The sequence below is a fragment of the Plecotus auritus genome (genome assembly GCF_963455305.1).
Source record: "Plecotus auritus genome assembly, chromosome: 7".
Lineage (NCBI taxonomy): Eukaryota > Metazoa > Chordata > Mammalia > Chiroptera > Vespertilionidae > Plecotus > Plecotus auritus.
The window spans coordinates 177,969,239-177,986,350 of record NC_137774.1 but is presented as its reverse complement, the minus strand read 5'-3'; positions in this window follow the sequence as shown (position 1 = coordinate 177,986,350).

Genomic DNA, 17,112 nt, shown 5'->3' with positions numbered 1-17,112 from the left:
AAGACCCACGGGTTGGCGGCCCAAGGAGGGGAGCCCTTCACTCTCCTGGGGAACCTGGGGTGTCACCTGGGCAGGTTTAGGGGCTTCGAGTTCACACGTGCGCGCGAGTACGTGGGTCCTCTTGCTCCGTGCCCGCTCCCTCGCAGTCACGGCTCCGCCCGACAAGCCCCCCGAGCAGCGGCCGGCTCCTCGCAGCCGCGTAGCGGGCACATGGCGCGCCCCGCCCCCCCCCCCCCCCCCCCCCACTGCACAGGCCCCGGGGCCTGAGAGCGCCGTCCGCGCCGAGGCTTTGAAAGGCAGATGTTGCACAGACGGCGGTTTCCAAGCCTGGGGAGGTGGTTCCAGGAGCGGCTCCCGGCGGGAGGTGGTTCCCGTCTGTGCTGGCCGGTGGCTCTGGGCACCGCATTTCCACGCGGCATCGCTCGGAGCTGGAAAAGCACGTACAGTGTTTTACTTTGTACACGTTGCTCTAAGGACGCACCGGAAATGATTAAGCGCTTGGGCCTGAGGGCGGGCTGAGGAGGTGGGAGGCATGTCCCTCTCTGTCCATCCTCCTGCAACGGGGCGGGGGGGGGGTGGGAGGGGCGGCGGGGGGGCGTGTCTGACCACGCGCTTGGCCGTACCCCACGCCCCCGCTGCACTCACTCCCTGGTCACAGCCACCTTGCTGGCAGCACCGCTGTTCGGGTGGGAGCACTCACCTGCAGGCCACACGGACCGGCCTAGACCGCATGGCGTGGCCCCACCAGAGTCCGCAGCAGAGGGGCCGCGGCGTGACGACTCAGCCTGTGGGGTCGGATGTCTCTGCTCTTCTGGGCGGCATCATGGCAGATGTCCCTACACAAGCTCACCCCGGCCCGAGGTGCTGCTGGCCGCATCCTCCCTGGCTCCCAGTCTCTTCCCAACGTGTCTCACTAACACCCCTCTCCCGGGGCAGGACACACAGTGCTCCCCACGCCCACCCCATGCCCCGTCCGCTGCAGGGACGGCCACCACGCTGCCTCCGGGTCACGCAGCCCCCTCGCCGCTGGAAAAGCACGTGGGGAGAGGGAGGGCCGGGAGCTGGGAAAACACTCAGGGCTGTGAGAGCAGGTGAGGCCGCAGGAAAGCCATCCTCAAGCCCCAGACAGGCCTCGCCCCACAGGATGGGCGGGGGACGGGCATTAACATGCACCAAGTTCCCCGGCCCACAGGCACGGTAGTCCCCGGCCCTGGGCGCCCAGGATCAGCGCCCTTCAAACCAGGACGGGCGGGTACCTTACTGTCAGCCACAGCTCCTGCCCCGGGCCTTACGGGTCAGGAAGCTGGGGCATGTGGGTCTGCTGACTGCCCGAGGGCGCGTGCTTGGTCCACAGAGAGCTGAGCTCCAAATTAGAGCTGCTCGCCCCGCAGCCTCGCTATGGTGGATGTTAAAGACCTGACTGGCTTCATGGAACAGTTCAGGATCCCGGCGGCGTGCGATCGGGCAGAGAGAAGGGCGCTCTGAGGGGTGCACAGAGCCAAAGGCTCTCGCAGGCAGCAGGGAGGGACAGGAAGTGATTGTAGGAAGGAGGGTGGGTGTTCAAGGTCGCGTTCCCTCGGGGGCGGGTGCTCAGAGGATTCGGGGCTGACGGGGTTGGGACTCCCTTCCTGGGAGGGGGAGCCGAACGCAGTCCCGGTTTGAGGACTCGGCATACGCGGCTGTGCTGTGGGCCTGGGCCTGTTTTAACGTCTGCCTGCCTCTGCGCGGATTGCGCTCGGTGCGGTTAGTTCTACCGTGGCTCCTCCCGCTGGGAACGGGGGGCACCACCTACCCTGTGGGCTGGTTTCCTGTGGTCAGAGCGCGAGGGCTCAGCCCGACGAGAGCCCAGCTCGGCTCCAGGCGAGCCCCCTAAGCGCTGGCTGGCATGGAGAACCACGCAGAGGAGAGTTAAGTTCCCATCGCACAAATGGTGTCCGTGAAGACCTGGCGGAGGTTAGAAACAAACGTTACTCTCGTACGAAATGCTGCTGCTTGTTCGCCGGGGCAGATGGTGGAGGAAACCCCTCACCACGGGGCTTGGCCCGGTGCCCTGGCGTGGCGCCAGCCTCCCCGCTCTCCATCCTGGTACTTCCTGCTCTGCCAAGCACTCCACTCACCAGGCACGGCCTTGCCAGGAGGCCCAGCTGCTGGGCTGTGAGCTGGCAGCCGCTCCACCGAGCCCACCAGAGCCTGGGCCCTGCCGTGAGGGGGGACAGCCGAGTGCGGAGGGCACAGGCGTCCAGGAAACCTGCCCTCTGGAGCCAGTGCAGCCGCCCGCCTCCCTGGGACCAGCTTCCTCCACGCCCTCCCAGGGGCCCGGAGGAGCTGAGAGCAGGGGCAGCGTGCCCGCCGCCGTGAGGGTGGGCAGGGCACGGCCGGGGGAGGGGAGGCATGTGTGTGCGTTCGCTCTATTTGGCCCCACTTCCAGGAAACAAGGAGAATGTTGAGGTGAGAGGAGGGAGTCTTCACTGTGTGATTCCGACCAATAGGAGACCATGAACGGGAAAGCCAGGCGTCAGCACAGCGACAGCAGCGTCCCCCGAGGATCTGCAGATGCGGATGCACCCACCAGCTTCCCGTGGGACAGGGCACGGGGTCCAGCCGCCCCCCCCCCCCCCCCGGGCGCCGGAAAAGCTGCGCGTGTCCCTGAGAGCAGCGACGTCTTTGGAATAACCACTTGTCCCGAAGGGAACTGAAGTGAGTAGTGACTAGCAGGTAACCAGCAAGGCTGGGGGGGCGTTACTGAGTGTGTGTGCCAGCCAGGGCGAGTCAGGCGCCTGCCCGAGAACTAACAAACGGAGCCTGCTTGTTCGCTTTGCCGGCTGGATGGCTCGGAGACGCAGCGCATGGAGGGAAAGTGCAGGAAACCACACGAACAGTGGCATCCCACAGGGACTCCATATTGAAAGGCAGTTCAGGGAGCTGATGGTCTCGCTCTATCTCTGACGAAGGGGGACCGAGGGACGGGTCCTCGCCGCGGACGCGGGAAGGTGTAGTCACGCGGGTGAGAGCGGAGCAGGCTTCCCCACGGCACCTGCCCCCGCCCAGCCCGGGAGACCAGGCCGCGGGGACAGCAGCAGTGTGGGCTGAGTCGTGCGCCAGCGGCCAGTCCGGAGAGGACAGCAGGCGCTTTCGGTTCAGTGGGCAGGTGACTGTCCCATCTCCCTTTCCTCCCCGCGCCGATGAGAGGACGTTCTCCAGGCGACGGGAGAAGTGACCGCGCGCCACACTCGCCAGAGCCTGCCTGCGGTCTTCACGCCCCCGGTCCAGCCCGTCAGGACTTGGGGTTCTGGCTCTCGGCCATCTGCAGGGTCCTCCTGCCTTCAAACCAGGTGGCCCCTCAGAGACACTGAGGCAGCTGCCCCGAGGCGCTTGGGATCACAGAATTCCAGGCACGCACACCTCTTTTACCGATGTCACAGAGGAGGGGAGAGGGGGAGAGAGAGAAACTTCAATGATGAGAGAATCATTGATCGGCTGCCTCCTGCACGCCCCCAACTGGTGATCAAGCCCGCAACCCGGGCATGTGCCCTGACTGGGAATCCAACCGTGACCTCCTGGTTCATAGTTCGATCTCAACCACGGAGCCACGCCGGCTGGGCCAGGCACTCACTCCTCTTAACGCGGCTCCGTGCGGGCGTGGCTGTGAGGGCGCTGACCCTGGCGGCCACAGATCATGAACGTGTCCTCCCGCCTTCTCCCGGAACAGCTTTCATCAGGAGACTCAACACGGCTCGAACCCAGTTCAGCGTCGAGGGTGTGGCGCCACCCCTGGCTGTGATGAGCTCCGTGCCGTGCGCACAGTGGTGGATGTGGAGCCGGAACGATTGGGTTCTTGGTCCGGCCTTGACTACCGCTCACGAGGGGTGCAGCTGAGCTTCTTGACTTTGGCTTCCTCATCTGTGAAATGACCTTTGACCTCTTTACCCCAAGACACCAAAGAGTTGTGGGTTCATTTCCCGACCAGGGCACATACCCAGGTGTCGGGAATATGCCTGGCTGGGGTGAGTACTAAAGGCAGCCGATCGAAGTTTCTCTCTCACGTTGATGTCTCTCTCAGTGGTCCCCACCCTCCGTCCCTCTACAGGGCACGCCCCCCCCCCACACACACACAGGGTGAGTCCGGGCCGGGGGTGCCCCCACCTGTGACTGTGGGTTGGACCAAACGGCACCAGCTGTGGAAACGCTCTGGGCGGAAGGGGAGCGTGCTGAAGGGGGACACGGGCCCCTCGTGTTGGAACCCTCCCAGGCCCATGGCAGCCTCTGCTTCTGCCCCACCCGGCGTCTCAGCCTCGGGTGAGCCTCTGCAGCCGACATCGCAGGGGCAGCTCTGTGGACGGTGACGAGTCAGATGCGCGCCAGCGACGCCCCCCTCTGCTCCCTGTAACGGTGTGAAGTGCCGTCCGGTCGCGTCTCCCCGCCCAGTCTCTTCCAGTTCACAGCGAACCTGAGTCATGCTGGGTTTGGACAGCTTTGTTCTGGAACCCTGAGCATACGTGGCCTCAAATCTGACAGCTGTGACAAGGTCTGACTAGAGGACAAATACGGACACTTAATGAATGAGCCCGGCCGCTGTGGCTCAGTGGTTGTGTCGTCCTGCGCTCGGAGAGGTCACTGGTTCCTTCCCGGTTAGGACACGTGCCTGGGTTTCAGGCTGATTTCCCGTGGGGGGAGGTGCAGGGGGTGGCCGATCCATGAATCTCTCTCATCATTGATGTCTCTCTCTCTCTCTCTCTCTCTCTCCCCCCCCCCACCTTCCTCTCTGAAGTCAGTAGAAAGGTATGTTTTTAAACGCGCAGCCCCAAAGCCATGAAGCGGACCGCTCACAGTGACCGCTGGCCTGGGAAGCCGGGGAGAGGCGGTGCCCACAGCGGGATCCGTGGTTGAGTTCGGGGTGCTGTGCTCACACGTGTTCATAAGCTGGCATAACTACACACCTACAAATAAGCGGAAAGGAAACAGTGTGTTGAAGTGACGTCCTTAGACTTGCGTGTTCTAGTCAAACCTGTGTTTTAAAATGCGTGAGCCCTGTGGAGGGCGGGCGGCAGCCTGTGGGGAGGCCCCGGCCTCCCGGGGAGGAGCTGGAGGGTGGGGACAAGGCCAGGAGGCGGGAAGGGGACACAGCACGGTGGGCAGAGGTCATGGGGTGAGGTCGGCGGGGCTCCCCGGAATTCTGTCCTCTGCTCTCACCTCCCTCGGCCCAGCGAGCCTCCGAGTGCCCTGTTCTAAACGGTCCAGTTGGCACCCACCTCCCAGCAGCCAGGCCTGCGCCTGCCGTCCGGCTCCCTGTTGCTCTCCCTGCACCCAGCTTAGCAGTCACAACCCCCCCCCCCCCCCCCCCCGCTCCTGACTCAGCCCAGAGGGGAGGGCCGTCTGCGCTGAGTCACAGCCGCTTCTGGCCCTGCCGGGGCTCTGCGGGGGAAGCATCGTCCCGTGGGCCAACGAGTCGTGGGTTCAATGCCCGGTCAGCGCGCACACAGGGTGTCGGAGTGTCCCCGTTGGAGTGCGTACGGGAGGCAACCGATCGCTGTTTCTCACGTTGATGTCTCTCTCAGTGGTGCCCCCACCCTCCCTCCCCGCACAGGGCGCGCCCCCCCCCAGGGGTGACCGCCCTCCCTGTCCTTGCTCCGCAGCACCGACGCCCACCCATGCTCTGCACGTGGGGGACGCTCAGCATGGCTGGGGCAGGGCTGTGGGCCTCTCCCCTCGGGACGCCCTCTGCTCGGAGGCGGGGACAAGGCCTGCGTGTGCAGGGGGCGGGGGGGGGGGCCACTCTGCTCCCTGAACCTGGGCGCTTCCGTGGTGCCGGGAGCCGAGGCAGCGGGACACGTCCAGAGCGGAACTTGCCAGGGGAAGCCTGCCACCTCCAGACGGCCTGTTGTGAAACAAAACAAAATGCACGTCCCGGTGTCACCTGAGGAGCTGACCTCACCCGCTTCCGTCCGGGAACCCGCACCTGTCGGGGAGACGCGCGCCATATAAGGCGCCCGCCACGCCTTCCCTGTGACTCACCCCAGGGGCTCGGGCAGACCCAGGGCGGACGTCGCCAGGGCCACCGGGTCGTGGGCGAGTGGCTGCCCTTTGCGTGGAGCCGAGGGCAGGGCCGGGGAGCCGGCTGGGGGACAGACGGCGGCCCCACGTCACTCAGCGCTGGCTCGTGGGTGTGACTCTGATGCTGCCAGACACCTGCCGCTGCGCATGTGTCAGGGCCGGAGGGTGACAGACGCCACTGAGAGCTCTAGCGCCGAACCCGGCCGGGAGCCGGTGGGGTCCGGTGGTGCCAACAAGGGCTGGGAACCCCGAGGCCCACAGCCTGCCGCTGGGTCTGAGCTCCCGGACAAGGACGGGCGCTGTCTCCAGTTGCAGAGGCCTGGCGGGTGGAGGAGGGACCGCAGGCGGGGTGCCGTCCTGGCCTCTCCTGGGGGCCAGGCTGGGTGTGGGGTCTTTGGGGAGGAGTCGGGGGGCGGGGGGGGGAAGGGTGGTGGAGATCCCCCAGGGAGCCTTGGCCTGCCTGGCACAGCGTTTCTCAGGCCTCGTGGGGGTCAGCACCCCAGTGTTGCTGTCATGCCCACACCCCGGCCCCGGCCCGGCCCCAGACCCAACATCAGGTCCTCCCTGTGGGCGCAGGCTTCCGCGTTAAACCACCTGCAGGGGGCTGAGCGCTGGCCTGCCGAGGGGGCCCACACCGCCAACGTGTGAGTGTCGTTTTCACCGCAGAAGGGACTGCAGGTGGGACTAGACCAGGGACTGGACCAGGGTTGTGGATGCCTGGGTTGTCTGCTGTGACCACAGAATTCCTTACGGGAGGAAGCGGGGCAGGGAGCAGGCAGGTGACGAGACAGAGGTCGGAGAGATGCCCTGGGAAAGGGGCCGCGAGCCGGGGGATGTGCCGCCTCTGAAGCCGGGAAAGCAAGGAGACAGACCCCGCCCCCCCGCCGCGGAGGAGCACAGCCTGCAGGCTCCTGCCTCGGACCCCGGGCGCGGCCTGGACGCTGACCTCAGGAATGGAAGCCTCAGCTCGCCTTGTTTTGAGCCAGGAGCTGCTGGTGATCGGTTACAGCGGCCGCAGGAAACCAACACACTCTCCGCGGGTAACGGATTGAGCAGCGCGGTGAAGGGTCCCTGACAGGGAACCTGGCCCCTCAGTGTGTGGGCGAGGACCATGCCCCACATCACCACCAGGGAGGTGGCCGGAATGCAGGCCCAGGTCCCCCACAGGCCCCCCAGAATCAGCCTGTTAACGGGATTCCTCGGCAGTTAGGATGCGCGCTTGCATCTGAGAAGCACTGAGCCTGCAGCCTGGTCTCCAGCCTGGCTTCCCCTCGGAACCAGTCAGACCCCAGGCTTCCCCTCGGAACCACTCAGACCGCAGGCTTCCCCTCGGAACCAGTCAGACCCCAGGCTTCCCCTCGGAACCACTCAGACCCCAGGCTTCCCCTCGGAACCAGTCAGACCCCAGGCTTCCCCTCGGAACCACTCAGACCCCAGGCTTCCCCTCGGAACCACTCAGACCCCAGGCTTCCCCTCGGAACCACTCAGACCCCAGGCTTCCCCTCGGAACCACTCAGACCCCAGGCTTCCCCTCGGAACCACTCAGACCCCAGGCTTCCCCTCGGAACCAGTCAGACCCCAGGCTTCCCCTCGGAACCAGTCAGACCCCAGGCTTCCCCTCGGAACCAGTCAGACCCCAGGCTTCCCCTCGGAACCACTCAGACCCCGGCTTCCCCTCGGAACCACTCAGACCCCAGGCTTCCCCTCGGAACCAGTCAGACCCCAGGCTTCCCCTCGGAACCAGTCAGACCCCAGGCTTCCCCTCGGAACCAGTCAGACCCCAGGCTTCCCCTCGGAACCACTCAGACCCCGGGCTTCCCCTCGGAACCAGTCAGACCCCGGCTTCCCCTCGGAACCAGTCAGACCCCAGGCTTCCCCTCGGAACCACTCAGACCCCAGGAGGGCACATGGGGGGGCACGTGAAGGGGTGTGGAGGGGTATGGGGGGCATGTGCGGGTGTGTGTGAAGGAGTGTGGGGGGGCGTGGAGGGGTGTGGGGGCGCATGGGGGGTGTGGAGGGGTGTGGGGGGGTTGTGGGGTGTGTGTGGAGGGGTGTGGGGGGTGTGGAGGTGTGTGGGGGCACATGGGGGGTGTGGGGGGGCGTGGAGGGGTGTGGGGGCGCATGGGCGCGTGAAGAGGTGTGGGGGGCATGGGGGGTGTGGAGGGCTGTGGGGTGCGTGTGGGGGGGTTGTGGGGTGTGTGTGGAGGGGTGTGGGGGGCACGTGGAGGGCACGTGGAGGGCGTGCACGTGGCGGCTGCTCGGAAGGCGGCTTGAGGGGACAGTGCCCAGAGCAGTGCCCAGGCGGGAGGGAGGCCGGGGCGCGTCCCCTGCGGTGCAGGCCTCTGCGGTGCTGCTTCCAAAAGCGGCAACTTGGCAGCTGCCCTGCTGCTGAGCCAGGAGCACGGAGCACGCGGGCCAGAGGGCTGCCCCCCGGAGCGCGGGGCCCTGACTCCATCCCCCGCCGCCTGCTCGGCCTCGGCCTCTGAACGGGCTCCGCTCGGAGGTGCCTCTGCCTCTGCACGGGCTCCGCTCGGAGGGGCCGGGGCTGGGCACGGGGAGCTCGCCCGCGAGGGGCAGCTGTCGTCAGACTGGAGGCCTCGGGGCGCAGCGATGGCGCGGCCACCCTCACCTGGCTCCGTGCGTGACGCCAGACGCTCGGAAGCCCGCGTGTCTTCGAGGTAAAACCCTTGGAGGAGCGACCTGCCACGTGTGAGAAGATTCCTGAGCGTCTGACACGTGACTTTCCCCCTCCAGCGGCTGGGCAGCCCCGGGCATCGCTCCCGTCCGCGAGGGGGCCTCGCAGGGCGGCCTTTTCCTCTGCAGATCGCGGGCCGTCCATTCCCGGCCTGGGGCCGCCTTGCCGAGTGCGCCATTCCTGGCAGAGAGAGAGAGAAAGAGAGAGAGAGCGAGAGAGAGAGGAAGAGAGCGAGAGAGAGAGAGGGAGAGAGAGAGAGAGGGAGAGAGAGAGAGAGGGAGAGAGAGAGAGGGAGAGAGAGGGGGGGAGAGAGAGAGGGAGGGAGAGAGAGAGAGAGAGAGAGAGAGAGGGAGAGAGAGAGAGAGAGAGAGAGAGAGAGAGAGAGGGAGAGAGAGAGAGAAAGGGGGGGTGTTCGAGGACTTGGTCAGCTTCACCCACAGCGTGGCTGGCGCTTGCTTTCCTTCCGCCCGGGGATGGGCCGTGGACTCCCCGCCCGGACCGCGGAGGCCAGCGGCTGACGGAGCTCGGTCTTCGCGAGGCTACGGTTGCAATGGGGTCAGTGCGGTCTTCCCTGCCGTCCCCAGCGTCTGCTGCACACGCCTCGTGACCCACGCAGACCCCGGCCGCTCTTTGGGCTCCTGGAGCTGGCGGGGGAGGCGGTGGCGGAGAAGAAAGAACCGGGAGGCCACGCGCTGCAGGCGTCGGGGGTTAGACGGACGGGAGGCCGAGCGCGCTGCCTCGTCTCGCCTCCTCTCTCTCCAGCTCCGGCACCCAAACCACAGCCCTCACGGGGTTCCCGCGGGTAGGGTGCTCAACACGCACCGTCAGGAGAGCAGGGCCAGCGGGGCGCCTCCGTGGTTCGGAAGGGGCTGCTTTGTTCCGGGCCCGGTTGGGGTCTGCACCGTCGCCCGCCTGCTGTGCCGGCGCCTCTGGAGTCAGGGCCGCGCAGTGCGGAGGCCCACGGGGCCCAGGACGGCCCTGAGGAGCTGGTGTGTTTCTGGGAGGATCTGTCTTCACTTGGGGTGGCTGATCCGCGGCCAGCGGCTCCCACTCCCCCATCTCCGCCCTCCCGGTCCTGGGGGGTGGGGTGGGGCTGAGGGTGCGGGGTTCGAGCGAACGCTCCCTTGTCGTGGAGTCCGCGTTTGCTGTCCACCTCGTGTGTCTCACCGGGAGCCCCACGTTCTGCCGGTTCCAGGAGATTGAAGGCGGGTGCCCTGGCTCTCGGCCTCCTGCGACAGCTCTCCCACGGGGCCTGGTCCCGCACAGCCTGACAATCGGACACGCCGAGGCTGGGACCCGGGGCTAGGAGGCTGGGACCCGTGGGAGCTGAGCAGAGAGGGAGGGGAGCGGAGGGTGTGGGTGCGTGGCCAGCGCGCTCCTCGCCCCGGACGGCCCTCGCCCCGGATGGCCCTCGCCCCGGAGGGCGCAGGAGGACGGAGGCTCCCGGCCTCTCCCGCGCGGTGGCCCAGGGACATGTCGGCCTGAGGGGAACGTGGGGGCGGGAAGGGAGGTGACGGGAGGCAGCTGCCATGACCCGGGGACGGCACGTGGCCGTCGCACCAGGAAGCGCCGTTAGGAAAGGCGATGGCAACCATGGCAACCGGCCTGGCCTCCGGGACGCGCCTGCCGCTGGCCCCGCAGGAAGCTGGCCGACGGGAGGGCACGCGGGCGGCTCACCTGGCAGAGGGAGGGGGCCGAGGGGCGGGCGGGCGGGGGAGAGGGACCCGGTCTCGCTGCTCTTGGCGTGGAATTATTTCCAAATGAGTCATTTTTCCAGTTTCCAGGAGGGTCCTCTTCCGGCTTCAGCCGCCGTTGGGGTTGGGACCTCCAGGACCCCCAGCCCCTTCCCAGGACCCGTCTTCCTCTCAGTCAGGCCCGGCGCCAGCTGCGGGCTTGACCCCGTCCTGGTCGGGGCGTGCGCGGGGGGCAACCCGTCCATGTGTCTCCCCGCCCTTCCTCTCCCTGAAAACCCGGGGATGTCCTCAGATGCGGACTCACATGACAGTACAGAAACAGCACAAGTTTATTAGAGAAACAAGACGTGGGCCGAGGCCTTTCTGGCTGCCTCCACCGGCCTGTCCAGCGGGCGGTGCCTCGGGCGCCCCGTGATGTGGGCCCACGCAGAGCCCTCGCGCTCACACCCTCCCCGCCCCGCATTCTGTCTGCCGCGGGCACTTCAGCGGCCCGTCCCATCGGAGCGGACTGTGCTGGAGGTGGGCCACGGCGGCCCTGTCCTACCCCACCGTGTGAGGGAGGCTCCGGGGGCACGAGTGGGAGAGTTAGGGGCAGCGCCCCCTCCTCGGCCCGAGGCCACGATGCTCCGGTGCCCTCCCCTCAGGCCCAGGGTGCGGGCTGAGGGGCAGGAGGAGGGCTGAGGGGCAGGAGGAGGGGCAGGAGGAGGGCTGAGGGGCAGGAGAAGGGCTGAGGGTGAGGGCTGAGGGGCAGGAGGAGGGCTGAGGGGCAGGAGGAGGGCTGAGGGGCAGGAGGAGGGCTGAGGGGCAGGAGGAGGGCTGAGGGTGAGGGCTGAGGGGCAGGAGGAGGGCTGAGGGGCAGGAGGAGGGCTGAGGGGCAGGAGGAGGGCTGAGGGGCAGGAGAAGGGCTGAGGGTGAGGGCTGAGGGGCAGGAGGAGGGCTGAGGGGCAGGAGGAGGGGCAGGAGGAGGGCTGAGGGGCAGGAGGAGGGGCAGGAGGAGGGCTGAGGGGCAGGAGGAGGGCTGAGGGGCAGGGAGAGGCGCAGGAGGAGGGCTGTGGCTGTCTCCCCTGGATCCTGTCCCCACCGCTGGTCTCCCGTGGGAGCTGCACCGTCTTCTCGGACGTCCCCGGGTTTAGTTATTTCCGTGGCAGCAGGTCTGCGGTCACCCCCCGTGTTCAGGGGGCGGAAGACCCGCACACTTTCTTTCCACGCCGTGTTTCTGCCACGCGGCGCTGTCTCGGAGGGGCCCTGTTCTGCCACATCACCCATCCCGGTCCGTCCTCTGACAGGCTGCTGCGCCATCGTGGGGCAGGGGTTGGTTTAACCGCTTCCTGAAGTGAACACGGGACGCACCCCCCCCCCCCCCAATCTTGTCTTTCCCGTCGGCGCCAAGAGGGCGAGGCTCCTGGTCCGAGGCCCGCGGAGCTCAGTGGCATCGGCGGTGCCAGCGAGGGAGGACGGGCTCTGCCCAGTGTCTGGGCCTCGAGGGTTGTGCACGTGGATGTTCAGCCAGGGCGAGGCGGGTGCCCGACTAGAAGGGTCTAGAACAGGGGTGGGCAAACTTTTTGACTCGAGGGCCACAATGGGTTCTTAAACTGGACCGGAGGGCCGGAACAAAAGCATGGATGGAGTGTGTGTGTGAACTAATACAAATTCAAAGTGAAGGAGCGGAGGGGAGAGCAAGAGAACCGGATAGAACAGCCAGATCCAGCCCGCGGGCCGTAGTCTGCCCACGGCTGGTCTAGAAACACACACTGAGAGGTTTCAGCGTCGGTCACCCCGACAGCACGGGGCCGGGGGCACCCCGGGGCGTGGCGGTTCCTGGGGTCCCCACGTGTGCTTCACGTGGACACGTCGGAGGAGGAAGGGACGCAGCTCGCTCACCTGCCGGGTTCCATGGAGGCGGAGCGGGTCCCGCAGGCCTGGCCGCCGCTGCTCCCGCCACGCTGCCTGCGGGTGGGACGGAGGGAGCTGCTGGGGGTGGGACCCGTCACCCCCCGGCCTGGGCAGAGGCCCGTCCCTGGCGCTGCCCCTCGCCTCCCGCTCGGTGAGGGTGGACGAGGCGCACCAGCGGCAGCGGGAGGACAGGGTCCTGCCAGGGGCACCGAGTCCTTCCCGGCGGCCCCGGTGAACGTCCTGCCCCGAGAAAGGGCCACTCGATTTAGGGAAGAGAAGAGTCCCTTTCTCGGCCGGGGGCTCTGTCTCGTTTTCTGGGGTGAAATGCGCGCCTTCTGCCCTAAAGGCAGAGGTTGGGGTTTCACTCTCAGAATCTGGGACGCCTGAGTAGACGCCGGGCTCGCCAGGAGGGTCCTCCTCGCCTGTCCCCAGGTCCCCAGGTGCCCCCCCCCCCCCCCCATGGCTCACCGCGTGCCGCGGCCGTGGCTCAGGCCCACGCGCGGGCATTTCTCACCGGGGAGTTTCAGGTCGTTTCTGAGGCCCTGAGGCCCCCCACACACTCCCTTTTCCTCTCCTTTCCTTTCCTTCTTTCTTCTTCTTTTCCTGAAGCTGGTGAGCCCTGAGCGTGAGGCATGGCCAGGGAATCCTGTGGACTCAGCACCTGGGGGGGCGGGGGGGGGGCGGGGGGGGGGCGGGGCGGTGTCTCCCAGACCTAGTGCTTATCGCCCGGGAGGGAGGCTGTTGCCACACAGACTGGGCTCAGAACTGCTTCGCTGGCAGGTTTCACCGCCTGAACAACACAAACAGCGAAGGCAGAGCTGGGCAGGCCGGCTGCGGCTCCGGGCCGGCGGGTGGGGCGCGGCGTGGGAACGGGGGCAGAGCGAGGCGGGCGGTGCCTGCGCGGCCACGTCCCCCGCCGGGCCGCCCGCTGCTTTGCGGTGGTTTCCTTGCTGCGCAGGAGCCTTTGGGTTTGCTGGGTCCCGTCGGTTTACTTTTGCTTTTGTTCTCAGATCATAAAGTCTCTTAGGCCGACTCGTCGAAGAGTTCATGCCGGTGCTTTCTTCCGGGAGTTTTATGGTTTCTGGTCTTACATGTAAGTCTTTAATCCAACTAAAAAGACGTTTTCATTTGTTTCAGAGAGGAAGGGAGACAGAGAGAGAGGGGGAACCATCGAGGATGAGAGAGAATCATGGACCAGCTGAGTCAAACCATGACCTCCTGGTTCTTGGGTCGATGCTCAACCACTGAGCATCACCAGCCAGGCTCTTCAATCCATTTTGAAGTTATTTTTGTAAGAAAGTGGTCTGATAAGGGGTTAATATCTAAAATATATGAAGAATTCATATAACTCAACACACACACACACACACCCCAACCCAATGAGGAAATTGGCCGAGGACCTGACTAGACACTTCTCCGAGGAAGACATGCAGGTGGCCAGCGGCCCACTTGGTCAGGCTTACAGACGTTACACAGCACCTGGACTCACAGCACCGTCCATGTCAACTCTAATTAAACAGACAAGAGCACAGGAACCCCAAGACCCTGAGCCAGCGCTCCGAGACGCTGAGACGTGGGTCCTGGGGGAGGAGCTGTGACGGGCAGGGTGGGTGCTCTCTCTGGGTGGTCCCCAGGGGAGGACCTTACCGGGCTGTGTCCCGTGGGAGGTGCCGTGGGCGGAGCAGAATCCTCCTGCCCTGTCACCAGCCCCTTGCTGGCAGGGAGGCGCCCCACCTCCCCCTAACGTTCCTTCCTGACTAACCCACCGGCCGAGGGCCAGGGCAGCGGCCGGGGTGGAAGTGTCAGGCAGGCGCCGGGGCTGGCTGGGAGTCGGGGTGGATGGCGGGTTCCAGTTCTGAGCCGAGGGAGCCTCGCTCAGTGGTTAGCGGGGGCTGGAGGGCCTGGGCCCCTTGGGCCTCTGGCTGTGGCTTCTCCCAGGCCCTGCTTCCTGTCATGTGTGTGTGTGTGTGTGTGTGTGTGTGTGTGTGTGTAGGTGTATACATGTGTTATGCGTGTATGCATGCGTATAGGTACATGTGTGAACGCATAGATGTGTATATGTATGTGCATGCATGTACATATGTGTGAATGCATGTACATATATGTGTGTATGCAGACGTATGTATGTGTGAATGCATATGTGTATATATGCATGTGTGTACCTGTGTATGTATATATGTGTGAGTGTGTGCATGTGTGTGTATACATGTGTATAGGTATGTGTGTGTACCTGTGTATGTGTGTATGTGTGAGTGTGTGTATGTGTGAGTGTGTGCATGTGTGATTGTGTGTATTAGATCACACAGGGGTGCCCGTGAGCCAAGTGTCAGCTCCCTCCTCTGGCCTCTGGCTCTCCCCACATCTCGCTGTCTGGCCCCGGCCAGCAGGGCCCGCTGGGAGCTCGGGGCTGCGCAGGGCCTGCTGGAGACGCTCTCGTTTCTGTGCGTGTGCGACTCGCCTTTTCAGCTGCTGTGTCAGCCTGGAAGGATGTGCTGCAGAGTCGCACGTAGCCTGGCACGCGGCCTGACCACCGCGGTGAGCTCCTTACAGATAAGATCAGCTGAAATCACACATGTACACAATGCATGCCTATGTACACACACGTGCACACCCCACCACACACATGCGCACACACACATACATGTACACACACGTGGGGCGATACTGGGTTTAAATAACATACTACTTTCTCAAAAAGCACCTCGGCCTCTTGCATGTCAGTCCGTTGCAGTCTTGTCTCCTGGCTGTCTCTCCCTTCCTCTCTCGCCCGCTCCCTCGTTTGCTGTCGCAGCAGAAGTGAGAGAGCAGCCCAGGGTTTAGCGAAGCCGGTAAACAGCCGGAGCCGCCGCCGCACCCCCGGGCCGGGGGCACGGCCGCCACAGCAGGAGCTCCGGGCTCCGGCGGGCGGGACCTCAGGACCGGTTGGGTGAGGCCGACGGGGATCAAACAGCGACTGGCGGAGGAGGCGGGGCTCGGTCGTGTTGCCTCTTGTCCCGGCTCCGGCTCCGGCTCCGGCTCCCGGGAAAGGAGCCACAGCCAAGGCAGGGGCTGGGCGGGGGCGCTCCGGGGCCAGCTCAGCGCCTCTTGCCCTCAGCACCGTGGGGCTGGGCCACGCCTCTTCTTCCGGCGCTGAAACCGAACGCCACCGTCATCCTGCCCCCAGTCAGACCAGACAGGGACCAGGCTGACGGCGCGGTTCCCACACACGGGGCTTCGACAGAGCGCTCTTCCTTCGTGTGAGCTCGGGTCCTGCGCGGCCTTGGCTGGTGCCCGGTGCTGGCGGGACCCACCCTGGACCTGCTCACATGGCGTGTTTGCTTTCCATGGTTCGCTTCCCCACGCTCCTGGCTCCCTGGCACTGCCCCCGGGGTGAGCTGCTTGCATTCAGGGGCAGCCTCGGAAAACCCCAACGGAGGGAGACCCGCTCTGTGGCTACCCCCGTGTGTCCAGCCTTGGTGGTCTGAGGATGCTCTGATCCTGGCAGCCAGGCCTCCCCCTTTTAAAAAATACATTTTTATTGATTTCAGAGAAGGAGAGGGAGAGAGAGATAGAAACATCCATGATGAGAGAGAATCCTGGATCATCTGCCTCCTGCATGCCCCACACTGGGATCGAGCCTGCAACCCGGGCATGTGCCTTGACCGGGAATCGAACCCTGACCTCCTGGTTCCTAGGTCGATGCTCAATCACTGAGCCACGCCAGCCAGGCAGGCCTCCCCCTCTCATCCACCTGCGCCTCCCGCTGCCCCCTCTCTAACAGGACCATCTGCACCAGGCAAACAGCCGGCACCACAGCGCCCGGGAGCCAGGCGTAGGGCGTGCGGCGTGGGGGTATCTCGTCTCTGTGGCCCCTGCCTGCCCGCTTCCCCCAGGCGGGTCGGGGCCCCCCGGGGCCTGGCCTGGACATGTGGCCTGGGTTTGTGCTGGGTGATGACTGCGCATTGGACCCAAGACCCGGGAGGACCAGGTCCCCGCTCTGCATCCTGTTGTGATGGTGACATCCTCTTCCGTTTCCTGTGGCGGGCGGGCGAGTTCTCCAGGAAGAGGATGGGGAGCAGCCTCGGAGAGGGGGTCCCGGGTGGGGGTGGGGGTGGGAGAGGTGTGGCTCCCCACTGAACATGAGACAGCAGCGCTCCCTGCGCCACGGCCTCCGCCTGGCTGCTCACCGCAGGCTGCGTCTCCAAGCGCCGTCTCACCCCGCCCGCGCGGGATGGGGAGCGAGAGCCAGGGCCTCCGGCGAGCGGCACGGCGGGCACCCGTCGGCGGGTGCAGCCATGAGGCCGGCCGCTCCCAGCAGGGTGACCCGGGCGTGACCTGTGAGCACGGGCCTGAGGCCAGGCCTTGCTGCTCACGAGCCGGTGCCTCCCGTCGGCGAGGACAGTCCTGCCGCCGCCTTCCAGCTCCCCATGGTCCCTCCCGCACCTGCTCGAGGTGTCACAGCAGAGCGGGCGGCGGCGTGGTGTCGTCTGTGAGAACCAGGGGACAGTTGACGGGGTGCTCCGGGGAACGACGGTCACGCGGGAAGGGGAGCTGAGCTCGAGTGGGAGTGGGCGCAGGAAAGGCAGGCGCGTGTGGGAGCATGGAGCCGATCAGATGGCAGCGCAGCGGGGGGCCTCCCTGCCTGAGCGGAGGGCGGGAAGCGGACACGGTCAGAGGGAGGGCCGCGCAGAAAGGCCGCCTTCCGCCGGCTGTTTCATGGCATCGCCCGCGGAGGGCAAAACGCTGGAAGCGCGTCCCCACTTAGGACCGAGGCTGTTTCCTCGGCTCAGAGGGGCCCCC